Source organism: Thermothelomyces heterothallicus, assembly GCF_042370625.1.
Source record: "Thermothelomyces heterothallicus CBS 202.75 unplaced genomic scaffold P884_scaffold_39, whole genome shotgun sequence".
NCBI classification, from domain to species: domain Eukaryota; kingdom Fungi; phylum Ascomycota; class Sordariomycetes; order Sordariales; family Chaetomiaceae; genus Thermothelomyces; species Thermothelomyces heterothallicus.
The window spans coordinates 157,269-164,112 of NW_027192600.1; positions in this window are offsets into that span (position 1 = coordinate 157,269).

Genomic DNA, 6,844 nt, shown 5'->3' on the forward strand with positions numbered 1-6,844 from the left:
GTATACCTATAACCTTTTAGTAATATATTAATAATACTCTTAGCTTAATACTCAGAGACTTTATAACGGTATACCTTAATAATATCTTAGTATATTTAATAGGTAGTAGGAAGGACTATATAAAGCGAGTTAAGGAAGTTCTCTAGAGGCTATAGGTAGTAAGGTTAGCTCTTAATCTTAAGAAGTATATATTTACTATAAAAGAAGTTAAATACCTTAGCTATATTATTAAAGCTAGTACCTAAGTTTGTCCTAACCCCGAGAAGCTTACTACTATTCGCGAATAGGAGGCGCTATAAAAAGTTTAAGGGGTATAGAGTTTCTTAGGATTTGCTAACTTCTACTATAACTTTATCCTTAACTTCTCTAAGATGACCACGCCCCTAATACGGCTAACCCGTAAGAATACCCTATTTCGGTAGGGAAGGGAGGAGTAGAAGGCCTTCGAAGCCCTTAAGATGGCCTTTATCTCGGAGCTAATCCTAGTATAATAAGATCCTAAGAGGGAGATAGTTCTTAAGGTAGATTGTTCTAGGACGGCCCTTGGTAGATACCTATCCTAAAAGGGAGAAGATAGGGTTCTATATCCTATAGCCTACTATTCTATAAAGTTAAACCTAGCCGAAAGGAATTATATAATCTACGATAAGGAATTACTTATAATTATCTCCTATTTAAAGGCTTAGTCGGTAGAGCTTTATAATATTATAGCCCCTTTCTAAATCCTAACTAACTATAAGAACCTTAAGTATTTTACCTGGCCCTATCTGATTAGTAAATAACAAGCCTAATAGCCTAAGATACTCTCTTACTTTAACTTCGAACTTTGCTATTATCCTAGATTATAAGTATCTTATCCTAACGCTCTATCCTATTATAAATAGGACTTCCCTAAAGATATATAGTATATCGTATAACTTCTTTCTACTATCTAATTAGATACCTTTACTACCTTAGAGTTACTAGAAGCGTCTTACCTACCTAAGGGGAGTAGTATCTTTATAGATAGCTTGCTTATAACCCTCTAGGATAAAGGAGTTCTTAAGGATAAACATTATATATACTAGCTCTAGGTAGTCTAAGAGGGGGCCTAGAAGTTCCCTAAGGAGGTAAATATAGTATAAATCTAAATTATAGACTATTCCCTAAGTATATAAGGCGCTCTTTAGTTTTAGGGGAGACTTTAGCTCCCTATATAGGAATTACTTATTATTACTATTCTCTAACGTATTTATAACTCTCCTATATTAGGTTACCTAGGAAGGAATAGATTATTTAAGATACTCTAATAGGACTATTATTAGGATCTTATATCCTCTAATATAAAGCGGTTTATAAGGAACTATAATATATATCGAAGGGCTAAGGTATTATAATAACTACGATAAGGACTCCTCTAACCCCTACCTATTATAGACTACTTCTAGAAGCAGATTTCTATTAACTTTATAGTCGATCTCCTAGTACAAGACGAGAATTTACCCTATTACCTTATAGTAATTACCGATAGACTATCGAAATACGTCTAGCTTAAGGCTATATCCTTAACAGAGGCTAAAGCGTATATACTCCGGTTCTAGGATATATAATAGTAGTTCTATAGGTTTCTAATATAGATTATTACCGACCGTAGATCGGACTAGCTTAGTCAATTCTAGACTTCTCTCTATAAGATTATTAGGATCGAATAGTTACTTTCGATAGCTTACTACCCCTAGATAGATAGAGGTATAGAGTATGTTAACTAGGAGGTATAGACTATCTTATAGACTATTATTTCCTTTGCCTAGTATAATTAGCCTAAATACCTTCTAGTATACTAGCTTGTAATTAATAACTACGACTTAACGATAACTAGAACAAGTATAAGTTATCTCCTCTATAGCTATAATATAAGTCCTATCTAGTTTTCCGATCTTCTAGATGCTCCTACTTCGACTCTATAAGGGAAAGTTACTAACTTCTTACGCTATCTAAGAGAGGGCATAGAGTAGACCTAAGCTACTATTACATATATATAATAGCGCTAGTAAGAAAATGCTAATCGATCTCGATACCTAATTAAAAGGTTTAAAGTAAGGGATAAAGTATAGCTATCCCTATATAATATTAAAACTAACTCCCTAAGTTAGAAACTTAATTAGGTTAATACTAAGTATAAGGTAATAGTAATACTAATACTATTAATAGTTACCTTAGACGTTCTCTAAGGCCTATACCTTACCTTTTATATTAATTTAATTAAGCGTATTACTTCTAATCTACTCCCTTTATAATAAATATTAGATACCTACCCTAGCCTAGTATTAGAACTCTTATAGGATAGATTACTATAAGAAGAATATAAGGTAGAAGCGATCCTTATAACTAGGAACGCGAGGGGGAGAGGGAAATACTATAATATACTAGTAAAATAGAAGGGGTATAATACCCTAACTTAGGAACTACTAGAAAACTTAGAGAATACTAGAGCGCTTAATGCCTTTAAATAGGAATAGAGGGATATATACTTAAACAATAGGCCAATTATAAAGAGGAGGCGATAGGGAATACGAAAGTAGGCAATTTGATTATATCGCTTAAGTAGGCAAACCTAGGATAGGTAAGCGACGAACACGTTATAAATATACTAATAGACTAATTATATAAATAAAAAAAATAACAAATATAGCTAACGCGTCCTATACTTACTCCTTATCCTCCTCCGAGTACTTAATCTCCTTCTCCTCCTCTATAAAGTCTTTAGGAGCCTAGAGGGTAGGCTCCTTACGGTCACGGACTAGGTATAATACGCGCTTAGCTAGGGAGCTAAAGCAATAGGTATAGGTATAGTTAAAGTCGATAGGGACAGGTATAGGGTATATAGTAGTAGTATAGTAGGCCTAGGACGTAGGTAAAGGTATACCTAAGATATAGGCAATAAGGGTAGCGTTAATATCGATTAAAGTCGACATATTCCTATTTATATATTATATCTAGCGTAATATATTATCATTTTACATGATAGCGTAGCGTATAAGTTGCCCTATAGCTTATAGGGCAGGGGCAGGGTTAGAGGTAGCAGGGAGGGCATTACTATAGCAGGTAGAGGTACGGGGGAGCATGACTAGGGTACGATCATCACTATAGTAATAGGAGGGGGCGGCCTAGGCAGAGGAGAAGACAAGCTAGGCCAGGGAATGGTTAGCCTATATAGCCTCTATAATTATAGTAAACGAACGTACTAAGGTAGTAAACGTAGGTATAAGGACTACCTTACATATACTATACTTAGTAGTCTTTAGCTAGGGGAGGGTCTCTAGGGCTATACCCTTATTATAATAGTATATAATCTTATAGATATCTATATATAAATATAGATTATTTACCTATAATTATAGGTCTTATATATAAGAGTTATAGGCAAAATAGTATATTATATAGGATATACTATAACTAGGGGTATATATAACGTTATTACTACTTAGAATATAGTAAATATAATTAAGATAGTACTATAACTTCTTAGGTAGGAGTTTAAACTCCTTATTAGAGGAGTTACCCTTAATGGTAAACCTACTAAGGGAAATGTTCTAGTTCTTATACTAAAATTTAGGCAGTTAATAAGGACCTAGGACATATATATAGCGACCGTAGTTAGGAAAATAGAGGGAAAACTTATACTATAATCTTTATTCTTATCGCTACTAGGATAGCGGCTACTACTACTACTACTAAGTAAGCTAACTATAGCAGATATTCTAAATAAAAAAAAAAAATCTTAGGGGCATAATACAGGTATAGGTAGTAAGATAGTATATAGGTAGGTAGAGGTAGGAAGGGAATTAGTAGGTTATAAAAAGAGAAGAAGTCGGAGTTAGAGGGAAAAAGAGGAAGAATTTATATACGTTCGGAGAATAGGGCTAGGGGAGTATATATAGGGCCTAAATAAAGACTAGGCCCTACTTCAAACGCAAATAAAGGCTAGGACCTATATAATACCAAAACAAAGACTAGGACCTATACGGGACCTAAATAAAGCCAGACTATACATATAGACTACCGGTATATATAGGGCCCGTTACTATAGTAACACCAGACAGACCTACCTAAGCATCTGACTAGAAAAAGAGGGGGGGTATATTATAGGCCTAGGCTCTACCTAGGCTAATTGATAACGGGCTATACCTGGTTTTAGACCAGACCTATATATGTTTGTAGGGCATTCGTAGGGCATACGCTTAAGACCTAGTCAGGCTCTAACCTGATATCTAACTAGACTCTAACTAGAGTATGTATATACTCCTTATATTAGGAAATAGAACCCCTTCTGGTACCTATATTTACTTTCTCTTCTTTCTTTCCTTAAGGTAGTTAAATAAAACATTATATGCTTATCTATAGTTGCTATAAGGCTAGTATATTATAAAGTTATATATATATTAGATATAAATAGGGGGTACTTATTTAGAAGGTATTAAAAGGGGGGATAAAGAGGGACAATAGATAGTTTTATAGAATAGATTAATAATAATAGTAATAGACTACTATTATAGTATTATTTATATAATAATAAGGTTCTTCTTTTACTTGTAAGTTTAGCTATCCTTTTTCTATATAGGTAGACTCTTTTATATCTACCTAGAGGGGTATTGTTATCGTTATCCTCGTACCTATTGCTATACCATCTATAAAGCTAGATTTGTCTACTATAACTATAAATGCCTAGATATACTAGATACGTTAAGCTAACGCTCCTCTCTATCTAACTAGATAGAGATTTAGTCTTAGGGGTATATAACTACTACTAGGAAAGAGGCTAGCACTAGTTTATATTTTAAGGGCTTAATCAGGGAGAAGCTTAGCTCTAGGTCTAAACTAGACTACCAGACCTTAAGAGTAGTAGATAGTAACGTTTATAATAGAGGAGTAAGGATATATACGTAGAGGCGTATACGGTAAAGCTATTAGGAAACTAAGAAGGACAAATATAGGTATTAAGAGATCGGTATATCTGACGGTAGGTTAGGAGGCTACTCTTGCCCTAATATAACAATACCGTTAGTAGAGGTAGGAGAAGCGATAAGATATTAAGAACTAGTAAGTTCGCTATCTATCTAGAGGGATAGAGATTTTAAAAGACTAGTTAACACGCTTAGAGCTACTTAGAGTTAAGGAACAGGGTCCTAGAGTTATAAGGATACTAGAGGAGAGTCTTATAGCTATCTTGACCTTAGTTACCTTAGTATTAGCCCTTGCTAGTAAGACCATTTCTACCTATATATCGCTACTCTTTAGCAGGCTAGTATAGATCTATCTTATTATCTTAGGATCTCTAGCTATAAGGACTAAGGTATTATAGAGTATTCCTTATTAGAAGGGTTAGGAATAGCTTTACTAGGTATATTTAGAAGGGTTAAAGACAGTAGATTAACTCTAGCTTTAGTTATAACTATATTATTATTATTATTATTAATCCTACACCGCTATACTAATAAGCATACCAGAGCCTCTCTAGTTATATATAAAGGAAACCGTACCTAATAGGCCGGATAAAAACCTCTATCCCTCCTTTAACGCCTAATCTAGAATACTAATACACTACAAAGAAAAGGAGAAGTAGCTAGTATAGCCCTAAAGAGGCCTTGCCTCCCAGTCTAGCCTCCTTACAAGGCAGTATTCCGGGAGCCTCCCTAGGTCTATTAGCCACTATAGAACCCTCCTTACCAAACGATGGTTACAGGCCCCTATGCCCCGTAAAACGAGGTCTAGGTCCCTTTGCGACCGTATTTCCTAGGATTCCTACGTTCGGCTTCTTAGTAGGTTCGGGCACCAGATAACCAGGTGCTCTACAGTCTCCCTCCCTTGGCTATAGGCATAGTAGGGGGTACTAACCCCTAGGACTTGAACCCTAAAAAGGAAGTCGCGGAGGCTAATAGCCCCTGTATAGGCCTATACTAGTAGGGAGCTCTAGGCCTTCGTTAGGCCCTAGTGCCTTTATAGGCCTTCCCCTATAAAAACTAGGTACGGGGGGTCCTTGTCCGATACGTACTATATCCTCCTACCGGCTTGGTCGGCCCTCTAACGGTTGCTCTAGCTAGTTACTATAGCTAGTTCTATAGCCTATAGCCTTCTTTATAGGGTCTATAGGGGGGGTTAACCCCCTCTATAGCCTTCCTAAACCTACTACTAGACTATCGACCTTACTACCTCTAGGGCTATAAGCTTTAGCTCCTAGCCCCTTGCCCTAGTCCTTCTCTTCTAGAACCTCTAGCTAAGCCTATTATAGGCCTGTTAGATAAGAGCCCTTATAGGGACCTAGGAGGCCCCTAGGCCTACTCCGGCCTATAGGAGCAGCTAGTCGAGTTTGGCTTCGAAGTTAGCTAGCCTCTTATTAAGATAGAGGTCAAGGGGTAGTACCTAGGCTTCTGTCTCAAGGCACTGGATAGGGGTAGCCTTATAGGCCCTAGTAACTACTTAGACGGCCCTATATTAGGCCTTCGATAGTTCCCTAGTAGGGCCTTCCGGCTTGCCCCCTGGCTTGGTAGGCTTATAGAAGTTTAAGGCCCTATAAGCTAGGGTGCTATAGATATACTTAGTATAGACCTTATAGGCCTATAGTAGGCTAGGGCCCTAGGTCTTTGTAGTAAGCCTAGTTAGGGCAAACTCTTAGGTTTCTAGCTTCTTAGCTACCTTTATATAATAGGGGCCCTACTATAGCCTCTAGTCTAGCTAGACCCCTAGGAATCTAGCTAACTTCAAAGGGGCTATAGTAGTAGTACCCCTCCAGGCCATAGGAGCTCTAGCAGTCACGACCACTGTTTCCGGCCCCTGTTAAAGTAGATAAGTTCGTACTTTTCCGGGG